A 14,566-nucleotide genomic window follows, 5' to 3' on the forward strand; every position below is an offset into this window, starting at 1 on the left:
TGGACATCGATCCCACATGTCAATCGAACTAAGCAAATTTTGTGACGATAACGATATTATATTATATTCATTACCCCCATGCAAACCATGTGTGCAATGCAACCCATTTAATGCAGTCAGCCGATGTCGCAGTATTTAAACCCTTAAAAGAATACTGGCGGCAAGCTGTAAGACATTGGCAAAATGAAAATGTAAACAAATGTTTAACTAAGTTTGATTTTGCACCTGAAAAGACCTAGGGCTTTTCCCTAAACCTTTTTTATTCCCTATTACCCTATAGCAGCCTCACTATAGGTTTACAGGCAAGGGTGGCTTGGCCGTAATAGGTTGAGTAAAGAACCACTTGATTGTAGAATTCAATACTGGTTTATTCACAAAAATTAACAACTATTTATATCAATCTTAAGATAACAATTCGAGGTAATTATACAAATCAAGGTGAGCATCGTAATCATAATTTTAACTATTTACTAAATACGACCTTGCGAACTTATAGCAAACGTGAGCTTAAAATCCATTGCAAACACATTGAACGGCTAACATAAACAATTTTGTAATATTATGTGTGAATACTTAACGCTACCAAAAAATTTAAAATATTTAAAAAATGTCGTTTAGACACACCAGTTTTTAAAATTGCTGTGGAAAACCCAAATCTACCTGAACATATAAGAAAAGGATTTCGGCGCTGTGGACTATTTCCCTTTGACTGTAATGCCGTAAAGTATACCAAATGTGTTCAGAACGCTTTAGAAAATATCCAGCCGACTGATCCAGAGATTAATACAACACAAATTTTATCTTCAGAAGACTTCCAGACTAGTTACAAAGTTTTAAGCAGTCTAGAAAATGAAATGGTCCACAAGGTTAATGATATAGATTTATTAGTACAGGATTTAAAAATGTATGAGAAGAAAAAGTTTGATGTAGACAATAATTTGAACGAAAATAAAATTGATGATTATGAAGTTAATGCTGATGGAACCCTGTCATTAGTTAGAACAAATAAAATTAATATTATAAGCGTTGATATTATTCCGCAACCAGAAGTCGAACAAGCTCAAATAATATTTGAAGATCCGGTGAAGATAATAGACCAATATATGACAGCATAAATCATATTGAAAATGTTTCTGTTTTGGATATTCAGGAGACAGAGAAAGGTGGAAATATAGAAAAACCTATAATTATTGAAGTAGAAGATACTATCAAAGCAAATACAACAATATTAACTGAATTTAGTGCAATAGAAAAAGACAATGAGACAATGAGACAATTAGCTTTAACCAAAAATCCAATATTGAAACAATTCAGGATATATCTGTTGATCAAAATAATTATACTAAAGATGTAAAAGAGGAAACTGATAAAGTTTTAAAAAGTACTGACGGCGTCAGCGAGAAAACAAAAACGTTATCTACAAGTACAATTAATAAATACTTGGAAATTTCAAAGCCAATAGAAAAAATCATAAGTGCAAAAGCTGGACCTTCAACAAGCGCAATATCATAAAAAGCTTGGAGAGATTATTATATTGCCAAAGATAACGAAAAGATAGAGAAAGAAAACATAAGAAAAAGAGAAGAAATAGAAAAACGAAAATTGGAAAAAATGACAAAAAACACAAAGAAGGTAAAGTCAAAATATGAAAATGGGAAACAGAAAAATTTAATTAAAAGAAAAGTCAAATGTGCACTCTGTTTGGATGAACTAGAAAGGGATGCGGAAGAAGAAGGGAGAAGAATGTAGGATGTGATAATTGCCCTAGGTGGTTTCATCTTAATTGTACCAAAATGTCTTGTGATTTTTGTGATGAATAGTTCCTAATAATTTTGTTATTAATTTTTTACCCAATTAGTCAAAAGTAATTCTTATGATTAATTTTTTTTCACATAAGAACCTTCCTATTTTAATATAAGAATTCTACTTGTTTTTTTTAATTAGCATGTTATTTGTTTTTGTTTTATTTAAATTTATATCAAATATAAATTTATAATACTTATTTTATTTGTTTTCTATAAAATATGAGTATAAATATTTTAATTAATTTAAGTTTAATTTTGTATTTTTTGTCATAAAATTTCTTTTAAAAAATGTTGTGTTATTGTCCGAACCTGAAGTAAATTGCCTTAATTTATAGGCGGCCGACTACTAGGATATCCATGGCCGGCAACTAGGATATGGGTGGCCGACTACTAGATAAAAGCATATTTTTAATATAAACACTTACAAAAAAAATATGACTTTATTGGAGTATTTTGTTTCCTTAGTACGTAAAATAAAAAGTCCATGATTTCTGCTTATTTACTAATTTAAAATTATCACCCTAAGTTGGAAATCACCTGAGTAATGTATAAATCAAATTGATTGTGATCAAAAACGGCCGACTACTAGCAAAGTCACCCCATATAGGTAAGAATTTAAGATAGTTGCGTTAGATCTGTGATTTTTCTTGTACTTCTTTAAGAATTTCGTTAAAATTTATGAAAGAAAGTAATCCTCATCTAAAATGAGATAAAGTTTCAATCAACTCGGGATTGATGCATGCGCTTTAAAATATTTTTTTTATTGTTCTGATAATCTTGAATCTTATAAATCTAAACTTAAACATGAATCTTATAAATCCTAATAGCATGAAAATGATGATCTTCATTTAAATTTTTGCTTGTATTTACTTAACAAATTCAGTTAAAAATACTTACTTTCTTTCTATTTTTACTACGAGTTTTACTGTCCTTCCATGTACAGTGTTTCCACATTAATAGATACAACCATCTATAAAAATCAAAATATAGATGATTTTATGAGGGTTTGTAATTAGCAAGGGTTTATATAGTAAAAATATATTATTCTATCAACAACTTTATATATTATTTTATCATAAACCACACACAATTGAAAATAATTCGGTTTTGAGAAACAGTGAACCAAATATAGTTCAGTTCAGAGATCTATTAGAATCTTTGATGTGCCGCGAATAGTCCGTGTGCCGATGTTGCTTGTATTGTCACATGACATGCATGTTTAAATCGCAAAATTTTATGTGAAAAGAGTCATAAAGAAATATCCTAAACGATATTTATTATTATCCATTATTATTATTCCATTAAATAAATAAATGTTTTAGGCATTTTTTTAAGAATTTATACATTTGATTCGTAAAATTTGACTACATGCGCCCACGTACTATTTTGTTAGACTTCTGACCTCAATCACAGGCACTCAAGCCTGAAAAGTTGCACAGGTCCGACCTTAAAATTTATTTGTATTGAAAACTTTATTATTCGGGATTTTTGAGTTTAGTTTTATTAAGTTAGAAATTCAGGATAGTTGATAGCAAGATAATATTTAATTTAACTATAAGATTTAAGTACGTAAAATGAGTTTAACCAAAAAATCTAATTTAATAAGTTTAGTTTTTAGCGCCATCAGTGGGGTGTTTATAACAAGTGATGAGAGAATGAGTGGTACGAATTACTTAGGCTCATTTATTCTGTAGATTAAGGCATTACATTTTTACTTTTTGACACAAAAGGGTAAAATGTTTTGGTTTGTCTTCAAATTTTATACATATGTATTTTATATATAAATATACATATTTATGTATATTTCCTTTTTTTGGGTATTGAGATTTATTTTTACTCGGTGGCGATTATTAATGGGGATTTTGTTAACAATGTCCTTTATTATTGTTTTTTTTTTTAAATTAATACATATTATGATATATTATTATAATAATAAACTCATAAAAACCTTCATCTCTATTTTTAGTACCAACTTATTTTGATAAAAAGTAATTATGTAGTCAGAAAAGTGGAAGTATATAACTTTTACATTAAAAATCATCTAGCGGTCTATATTTTATGCGTGTAAGAGACACAAGTTTTACTTATAAAAAAAACACGTTTTAGATCCTGAATGTAATATTTATTAATTTGTTTGCCTCATATTTAGTTATTGTGCATATTAGGAGAGATTAGATGAAAATTAACAAAAATAAATGCTTATACTAAAAACAAAAATCTTATACAAACACTTCATTTTAAGTATACTGGATCCTAAAACTACAGTGAGGATACTAAATACTTTTATAAATTTAACCACTCTTTTGAATTTGGCCCAAAGAGTAAATCCAATTTTCTAAATTCTTTGCCTTTGTTCTTTAGCAGTTTCTTCCGTTAAGGAAGGAAGCAGTTTCTCTGTTGCCACTATGGATTCCAACTTCATCTCGCACATCAGCATATGGATACTAAAGCATTATATTATGTATACTTTATTGCGTCGCTGAAGGACAAACAGGGGCAGTAAGCTGAAAAAAACAAAACTTTATACTTGTTTAATTAATAAAAATATGGTTTCTTTACTATGGCAAAAAAGGGACTTTTTTCCAGAGAATGGAGGAAGAAGCAGTCTTTATTGTGTCGCTGAAGGACAACAGGGGCAGTAAGCTGTAAAAAACAAAATTTTAGACTTGTTTTCTTAATAAAAACAGTGTTTTTCTGACCATAGCAAAAAAGGGTTTTTTCCCAGAGAATGGTGGAAGAAGCAGTCCTTACTGTGTCACTGAAGGACAAACAGGGTAAAACCCATTAAATAATAATAACCTCACATGGCCCCCGTACCAACTATTAAAGGTGATAGACCCATCCAACCACAGAAAACAAAGAGAGAAACATCTCTCTTTGTTTTCTGTCCATCCAACAACTATTTTAAAGGCGATAGACCCATCCTTAAAGATCTCTTTAAAAACACGTCGAAAGTAATACAAAAACATCCCAAAAATTTATTTGGGTACGGCCCCGTAATCTATCTAATCTCAAAATCAGTGGGATAGAGAGAGATACACAATCACTTGCACAGCCTAAAGTAGGAATCGCCAAAGCGCAGGTGTTTTATCTTTGTTTAATAGACTGGCTAAACAGAGGTGACAAGTATGTGAGTGCTGGAGGTGTTTAAAATATTTTGTAAGATGCTTCGATTTTAGTCCGCGGTCAATTTTTTGATATTATTTTCTTGTGATATTATTTTCTTTCTAAAAATGGACATTTTCGAAAGAAAAATAAAAAATAGTATAAAACATGGGGTTTTACGTATATTTAAAACGATTTCATAGATAAAAAATATAAAATGTTGCCATTTAAACATGTATATCATGCGACAATAAATACGACATAGGCGCACGGACTAGTTAGTGCGGCATCTGCGACACATCAAAGATTCTAATAGATCTCTGGGCTGGGATTCTAAAATCACGACTCGACACGATTACTCGATATGACTGATTCTAAGTGTGACTGATTCTAGTGTCTTGCGGATTGCCTATTTTTTAACGATTTGTTGACGACACGCTTCGGTATATCGTATACAACAGACAGATATAGCTTCTTTTTTTAATACGTGCATAATGTGACAGCATCCTTTTTTAAACGTATTTGTTAATTGTTTCATTTATTGTTTACCAATAGTCATACCAGGCATTTTTAGTTGTTATATATATTATCTATGATACCAGGTTTTCATTAGTATATCAAGAAGCTTTCTTAAACACAACAATTATTAGATTTAATTCGACCCTATTTTTCGCAACCTTCTGTTAATAATAGAGGCAGAGGAAATAGAGTTACCATTGAAGGGCAGTTTTATACCTAGTACATATATCAAGATTTTATGCCACATATTGTTACCAAAGAAACATTGGACAAGATTTTAAATTTGAAATTAGCGAAACTACTACAAGTCATTGGATCCATAAAATTACTGAAATTATTGACAATCAATAATTAATTTTTCAAATATAAGAGATGAGAGAAATTAATAAATTAACATTTATAGAGAGATCCACTTTTTTTTTTCATAAAAGGTAAAAACACAAAATCTACAGCATCACAAATATGTATTTAAACACAATTATATATATTTGTGATGCTGTAGATTTTGGGTTTTTACCTTTTATAAAAGTATATGACCTGCATCTTTGGGATAATGGATGAATTTTTCGAGAGATCTAATTTCCCTGGTCCTATTGATTGCACTCATGTTGCCATATTAAAACCAAAAGTGGATGAACACAACAAGTTTTTGTGATTTTCCATGAATTTAATTATTATTTTCCAATGGATAGTGGTGGTTTTAAACGACATTTTTTTTATTTTAAAGAAATAATATAGGCATATATTTAAATAAAATAACACGAAGGCGAAAAAAATTTAAATTAAAATTCTTAGTGTTTAGTGTTTACTGTTTATCAATAGAAAAGACAATTGACGTCTCCACCTGTCAAATATTAGGGAAAATAACAAATATATACCAAGAAACCTAAATCAAATCGAATAAAACGAGTTTAGCCGACGATTAAAATTTAGAATCACCCTTGTCGTCACGACTGAGTCGCGATCGAAGTCGTGATCGTATCGAGATCGAGTCGTGATTTTAGAATCCCAGCCCTGAACTTTTACCTTTAAATAAAGATGGTGGTACATTATTCACGTATTAAATAAAGAGGAACATACATCGCCTGTTCCAAACGATATACCCAAGCGTCGTTTACATTTCGCCAAAAACTAGGCAATCCGCATACTCACACGTCAAACGTCAGCGTCGTCAACTTCATTACCGTTATTTAATATATTTTTTGTTGGCAACACTAAAAATGTTCAGAGTGACCAACATCAAAAAATCAAAAGGTCACAACCACTATAAAAATGGCGGCCACCAGGCAGTGGTCATTTTTGGGTATCGTGGCCATATGTATTATTAGCAGTCCAGGGTATTTATTAAGTTCGTGATCACAAGTAATATTTTTTTTTTGTAAAGACCCGAAACTAAATTTGCCGCAGTAGGCTGTGATAAACTGACAAGACAATATTTAAACTGTCATAAATATGATTTATTTTAAACATTTGTATGTTTTGTTAGTATTGTAGTATAAAGTCCCAAGTATTTTACTAATAATTGAAGCAATTATGGTTTTTACGAATGAAGAAAAGCGAGATATAATTAAAATTTATTATAAATACGATAGAAATGCCATTAGAACGTCAGAAATATATTTGCTGATATATCCTGAGCGACAGCAACCTCACCATACTTTATTTAAAGCTTTGGATCAAAATCTTGATATGCTTAATTATTTTAAGAAGTGTAAACGCAAATATAGAGATAGAACGGGTGAAGAAACTAAAGAAAAGTTACTTAATGAGGTATGGATATACTAAAATCGCTAGTACTTATTGTCCTATATAAAAAAATACTTTGTAGATAAACATGAACCCAGAGAAATCTACACGACAAGTTTCCCAAAATATTTCCACTCATAAAAGTGTTTGGAGACAACTTAAAAAATGTGGATTAAAGCCATTTAAAATTCATTTAGCTCAAAAACTGCATCCTGGTGATGTTAAAAGACGATTGGTTTTTTGTAACTGGTTAGCACAAAAAATTACTGATAAGCCCAATTTTGTTGAGAATATTATATGGACCGATAAAAGTACATTTAGAACCAATGGCATTTTTAAACGCCAAAAGGAATTAATGAACATAAAAAACAATAAATCATACATAAAAAACAATGATTTTCAAAAATCCAAAATTACACAACATGCATTTGACAATAACCATAGAGTAAACTGAAATGCTTCCTCAATTTATTAATTACGTAAATTAAAGGAAAGGAACCGCTTTCAAAATTACGTAAACTTGCAAACTTACGGAATTTTAAAATTACGCAAATTAAAGAAAAGTGCAAGTAAATAACTCAAGTTTAAAGTTATTTTACAGAAAGGTTTAATGACAAGGTGGAAATAATGGTCCTGTAAGATGACCGGCAAGGCTCCTGATTTAGATGTTTTAGATACATTTTTATGGGGAACAATAAAAAAGCGAGTTTATGCCAGAGGGGACTTTCAGAATATTGAGGAGAAGCGGTTAACTAATATAAATCGAGAAATAGATCGCGCGGTGCTCAATATTCGTAAGAGAGTGCAATTCTGTGTGCACAGGGACAACAATTTGAGCACTTAATATAATTTTATTTTAGGATAAATGTTTTTTGTTGTTAAATTTATTGTTTATTTATTTATTTTACCAACGCGTGTTAAACCCAATACGAAATGTTTAATAAATTGTTAATAAAGTTTCCTTAGTTTTTCTTAGAGTATCTAAGTACATTAATTTAGTCTCTTTTGAAATATTTACAGGTGTTCACAGTCGAAAATAATAAGGGTGTAACCGTGGAGTAATGTGTGTGCACTACTACGGTATTGCATTGCTAGTATTTCTGTCTTTATTGTCTTATAACGTGTAGCATTTATTGACAGTTTAAATATTGTCTTGTCAGTTTACACACGGCCCACTGCGGCAAATTAATTTTTTTCCAAAGATTTATGTTTTTAAAAATATTACTTGATAGTGATACATTATTAAAAAGGAAATTTTGCAAGGATTTTAAAAATGCAAAAACCAAATATGACGTTTATAAGAAAAAACAAAGTTGATGAGGATGGCAAAAAACGAAACGTCGTATTAAAAATATAAAAACACCATCATGTAGCACAAAAACAGTGACAATGCAAAATATTTTAAAATCGGATAAGAAATAAGCTCAGAAAAAAATAAACTTGAGTTTTAAAAATTTCGTATTTTTTCGAATATCACTCAAAATTTCTGACTTTGCCTTAATTTAACCATCTTCGAATCTCTTATAAATTCCGAAATCCCCATGTTGAGGGTCGAACTTGAAACACCCTGTATAGATCAGTTGTCAGAGCAAAATTATACACATACTACACAATACATATTTAATAAAGTTATATTTTAAAACAGAAAATATTATTAAAATATATTATAATAAAATTCTACAAGGAAAAGTGTGCCTTTTCCACTAGAAATAATTTAAAATTTTTTCTGAAAACAGGTGGTGCTAATTTAATATTATTTGGTATATGGCCTTTATGGCTTCATAGAAGATAGATCTTCGCGTTAGGGTGGAAGTAGGAATAGGTAGCTGCAAATTGCGTAGTTGGCTTGTTACATACCAATTCTCTCTTGAATGAATAGAGGCCTAGATATTGTATTCCTGGATTTTGTATTAAAAATAGAACGAAGGGCACGTTTTTGTAATATGAAGAGCAATTGTAGGAGTCAGTGGCAAGCATTCCCTAAAAACTGATTCCATATTTGAGACAAAACTCAAACAAGGCAAAATATATACTAGTCTACCAACCTGTGGATCAAGTTCCTGGGTTATTGCCCTCACTTTAAAACAACCAGAAGCAATCCTCTTGGCAAAATTTGGTGTGTGTTTTTCAAACTTCAGTTCCTCATCTATGATTAAATCAAGTAACTCGATGCTGCTTTTCTGTTTAGTGGGAACACGTCTAATCAAGATTCCATCCATAAGACTCTTGAAACACAATATCTGGTTTGTATTTGAGTTCAATTTTAAAAGATTGGATTCAAACCAAGCTTTAATTTTGTGCAGGTCGGTAGACACAGCAGAGTGAAGAGATTTGTTGGAGGAGCTGTGCTATAAAATAGACGTATCGTCAACGCAAACAACCTAAATCTTGCCTCTGTATTAAAATTTACTAGATCGAAGTAAGAAGATAAAATATGACGAAAACCAAGACGGGGCTTTTGATAAATGGCAAAACACTGCCGCAGAAACAGTACCCCCATTTATCTGCCCATACAACTCACAAAAAAAGTTGTATAATGTTTTCGATCCACCGCACTTTGATCTGTCAGAAATGCCATAACAAAATCGGCTTTGGTGAACTTCTTTGATAATATTTTTATCATCTATTTCTCCCAATAAGTAACTTTGTCTCCTTCGACAATCTATGTCATCATTTTGGTTAGTGCCATATTTAACCAGTGATTAAGAAACTCCAATATAAGAATTCTGTGCTTTTTGACATTTGAAACATGTTTAATGTTCGCTGACAGCTTTAACATGCACGTTGCTCATACTATTTCTCTCCTGCAGATATGATACTTCATTTCAAAAAGATATTTCTGTTTATTTTCCCTATACGATTCAATTTCCGATATAAGATGCTCTTCACTATAAGCTGCCTGGCATTTATTGAAATTTAGAACTTTGTACCCACTTAGCTTAATTACTGACGTATGCCGATCTATGCAACTAAGATGGAACACGGTGCATCAAATAGCGCAGCAATGTGTTACTATAGCCTTATTGAAACAAAATTTGTTTTTGATATTAACCCTTTCAGGCTGGATTTTTTTTTTAACTTTTGGGGAAAATTTTTGTTTTGCTCAATTAATTAAAGATTATTTAATATGTTTTTAATATTAAATCTTTTTTTTTGCATATGAGTTAGTTACAATAAGGTGTGCTCACTGTAAGGACACTAGGCAGATAAACAAAAAAAAATTGGCAAAAACTAATTTTTTATTGCTAGAAAAATACATTGATTATAAAAAATTTATTTGGTATGATATTGACGGAAACAGTTTTTCTTATCTGAAAGGCACAGGGCAACATCACACCTAAAAAAATAACAATAATTAACTATGTTTATTTATTTATCAATGTAATATCAACAGCTACCTTGTACAATTCCATCCTTATTTGTGAGGTTCCGCCTTGGTACATCTTCCAGGCTTGCCATATAGAGGCATGTGGGAACAAGAGTCGTACTGAATTTCGTATGGTACACTACGTTTGAAATGATTCACCGTTGCTGATGGCCGACCCCTTTTCGGTAAACCTTGTTCAGCTCCCACAAGTCCTAGGCCCACTGAAAGTCGAAAAAGTTTTAGCGAAAGTTGCGCATTAAAATCCGTTCTTTTTTGATACAATATGAAAGCATTTACTAAGGATAAATCTATGAAATAGAAAAAAATTCTATGCCACCACTTTTTCGACTTTCGGTCAACCTCATAAACAGTTTTTAGCATATCCCATATGCGTATTATATTTCTTTACTAGTTCAGGACAAGTAACATCTTCGGCGGAACCATCTTTTTTTTTGCGGGAAACCCATTGATTTTTGCATGGATCCAGATAATTAGTTAAAAAATGGACTGGCCTATTATCCATCCATTTCAAAAGTGTCAACCTATCAGTGCTAACTCTCCAATCGAATTCACCCCTTGTTAACTGCTTGTCATCTAGTAGATCTGTTGGTAGATTCTTTCGATCTTTTCTGACGGTACCGCAAGCGTAAATCAACTCAGTTTGCAGTTGTTTTTGCAGCTCGACTGAATTAAAATAATTGTCGAAATATATTTCGTACCCTTTTCCAACTAAGTCTCTCGTAAGGTCTCTAACAACTCTACCATCAAGAGACTTTTCGGTGATTTGACCTATTTTACCAGTGTAAATTTGAAATTGACATACGTATCCTGGATTTTCGGAACGAATGCAAACTTTATAGCCACGTTTTACTGGTTTCTTTGGCATATACTCTTTTAGGGAGCTTCGTCCTTTGAATCGGATCATCGACTCATGAATAGCTTGATGTTGTCTTGGTTTCAAAGCATTTTTATATGTATCAGATAATACATCTAATAAAGGCCGTAATTTGTAAAGCTTATCAAATTTTAGTGATCACGGCCAGGCTGTACAGAGTATTGTCGTTTAGGTGCAGGTTGGCTAACATCCATGAAAACCTGTCTCTTGACATTATTGAACTTATGAATGGATCTCTCATTTCCAATCGTGAGGACCAGTAATCCTTGTAGCTGGGTAGCTTTTTTATGCCCATTATCAAATTTATTGCAATAAAACCCTTTATTTCCTTTACATTAGTAGGCGTAAATGCATGACTATTACCTCCGTTTCTTTGCAAGGCATATAAGTTAGTTTGAAAAGCTATGTGGTCTAACAAATGCTCAGGGAATATATGCAAAAACATGTCGGTAGGGGTTTCTATATCGGTGGGAATATTTGGTCCTATTTCTTCTCCAAATTCTTTAAAATTTCGGATACAGTGTGAGTTGGAGTTAGTCCATATAGTTTTTTTGCGAATTTCCTGGGCTCGTATTAGTGACAAAGGTAGCTCATCCTTACTGCTCCATTCGGCTAAGTCAGCATCAGCGTCTTGGGACAAAGTATCATTCCCAAATATAATAGGCATATTTTCTATGTCAAACAAATCAATTGCTGGCGACGCCGCTGCCGTTGGGCCTACTATTTCTGCGTCCCCTTCAATCTCATCTTCACTAACATCTCCTAACTCGCTAATGTTGTCACAAGGAATTTCTTCCAAATAATCATACAGGTCATATAAGCTTGTTATAAAATTTATCTGTAAATAAAAATAAAATCCTATAAAAAAACCGTTAAAAAAATACTCATGAAATTTTGAGAAAATTATTTGCCTAAGAGACTGGTGTCACCGCCCTGAGCACACCATATATTTTTTAAAAAACTAATGCCTTTTTCTTAAAATTGCATTCTAGCGATAACATAAATATAATTCTAGATATTTTATTTCTAATATAAAAGCAAATCTTACCACCCATGGTCCCAAAAACTGCTCTAACAACCAAAAAACAGGGAAACTTGTTACCACAACAATACCACGTGTGAACATTAATATGCAAACTGTCCAAATAATACTCGACTCTTATTGGCGCTTAAATTTAGACGAGCGACAAGCTTCCGCATAAGTCATCAATGATATCTTCGCTGTAAGCACACCAGGACCGTCAGTCAAAATTAATTTGTAAGTGTCCTCACCGCAGGCACACTAGCACACAAAGGGTTAAGTGGTCTATAGGCAGATAAAATTGTGGTACATTACAGCTGAAATCTATAGACATATAAGGAAATGCTATTATTACTAATAAGGATAGCAACACCTCCTCGACCATTAATTCTATACGTACCTTATCATTTTAGTATGATGTTATGACCTGGTTTACATCAATTCTCGGAGAGTAAAGAAATGCGGAACTGCGTATCTATATAAAACTAATGTTTTAATAGATGCTACGAATGCTGATTGTTAGTCTTTATTTTCCTAATTTTCAGATCACTTACTTGACAAAGTAGAATAATAAATTTGTCAAACTACTGCTTTATTCCTTTATAGGTTGGGATTTAACATCTGCGAATATTTCTTGATATTCACTTAAAGATCGACGTCTTCGTGGTTGTGAACTATAATTATTTGTTTTTAGTTATATAATATAAGGTATATCTGCGAAATCAATCTAGGAAGATAATAAAGGCGGAAGTCTATTTTGTTAATAAGCTAAAACAAGAATGGTTTTCTACGATTTTGAAATATTTCTTTCATAAAATATTTTTTATAAATCAAAAATCTTAGAAACTCAATATTTTTATTTTCATTTTGAAGAAAAGTCTTAACGCCCTTCCCAACCCGCTATATTAGAGCCACTCCACTTCAAGAATGGACTTCTAGTTACAAACTCATTAAATGGTGCGCAAATCAATGAGATTTTCTTGCCGTAGATTAGTACGCCATCTATAGCTTAAAACCGTTATATATATATTTTTTTTCATCTGGGCGTAATAATCTAAAGAAATATCAATTTTTCCTTGAGAAATATCAAAATGTTTCAAATCACTATTGGAGAAAAATGGTCCGAAAAGAAAACTACTTCTGAGTATACAATTATATCATTTATTTATTTATTTTTTTTATAAAATACGTTATCACAGAATAATTTTCCAATAATATATTTCAAGTAGCAGTAGATTTTAAAATACATTAAGTAGAACTAGAATACACTTAATAATTATAATAGTTTTTATATATAGAAAATTAACATAAATTTCAAATATAGCAAATTTTCAAAAATCCCACTATGTTCTAGTTTATACATATTTGAAAAATAATTACACTTCACATAAGTTGAGGAATTATATAATACTTGTATAATATAATGCTAAAAATTTTCACATATACACCTGTTAAGTATAATGTTCTGTTTTGACGACCTAACTATATATATATAAAAAAATGATAGCTCCTAATTTTAAATTATGAAATCAATTTTATTTGGTCATTAAAATTGACTGAAGCTTAAATTTAAAAAGTTTAATAAGTTCGAGACTATATAACCACAGACTGTTTATACCAAGGACTATATACATATTTGTCTTATCAAGTATTTTAAAAACCTAATATTTAAACACACGTTTACATCTTTGAAAGATTGTAACGTAATTCTTTTGAAAGGAGGAAAGTAGTTTTCATCTCTTTTTTGTAAGACAATAGAGGCATATACCAGGTGTTACAGGAAAAAGGGAACACTTAATAACTTTTTTACCTTTCAAGATAACCAAATAAAAATTGGAATAGCGATAGATTGGTTGTACGAGCATTATTCTTCATCACTTTAACAGGACACGAACTTTCTTCTTTTAAATGGGACACTTGGTATATTATTGTGGATTTTAGTATAAAATAATATTCTGAAAACAGTGATCCCGCATTTGCTACTTTTTGTTTTATAATTATAGAAAAAATGTAAAAGAGTATTTTAATAACTAATGCAGAAAGTAGAACAGACATTAGATGGATATAAAGTATTGAGAGATGAACTAGTAAAATATGTTTTAGACTTT

General features: G+C 31.1%; 1 long non-coding RNA gene across 1 annotated transcript; it reads left to right on the forward strand.

Annotated features, from left to right (window-relative positions):
- Positions 1 to 6,871: 6,871 nt before the first annotated feature.
- On the forward strand, positions 6,872 to 8,132 carry LOC126750667 (uncharacterized). The gene is made up of 2 exons (XR_007665783.1): positions 6,872 to 7,199; positions 7,258 to 8,132. It is a non-coding gene; the product is annotated as an uncharacterized LOC126750667 (long non-coding RNA).
- The last annotated feature ends 6,434 nt before the right edge of the window (positions 8,133 to 14,566 follow it).

Source organism: Anthonomus grandis, chromosome 2 (assembly GCF_022605725.1).
Source record: "Anthonomus grandis grandis chromosome 2, icAntGran1.3, whole genome shotgun sequence".
In the NCBI taxonomy this organism is placed as follows: domain Eukaryota; kingdom Metazoa; phylum Arthropoda; class Insecta; order Coleoptera; family Curculionidae; genus Anthonomus; species Anthonomus grandis.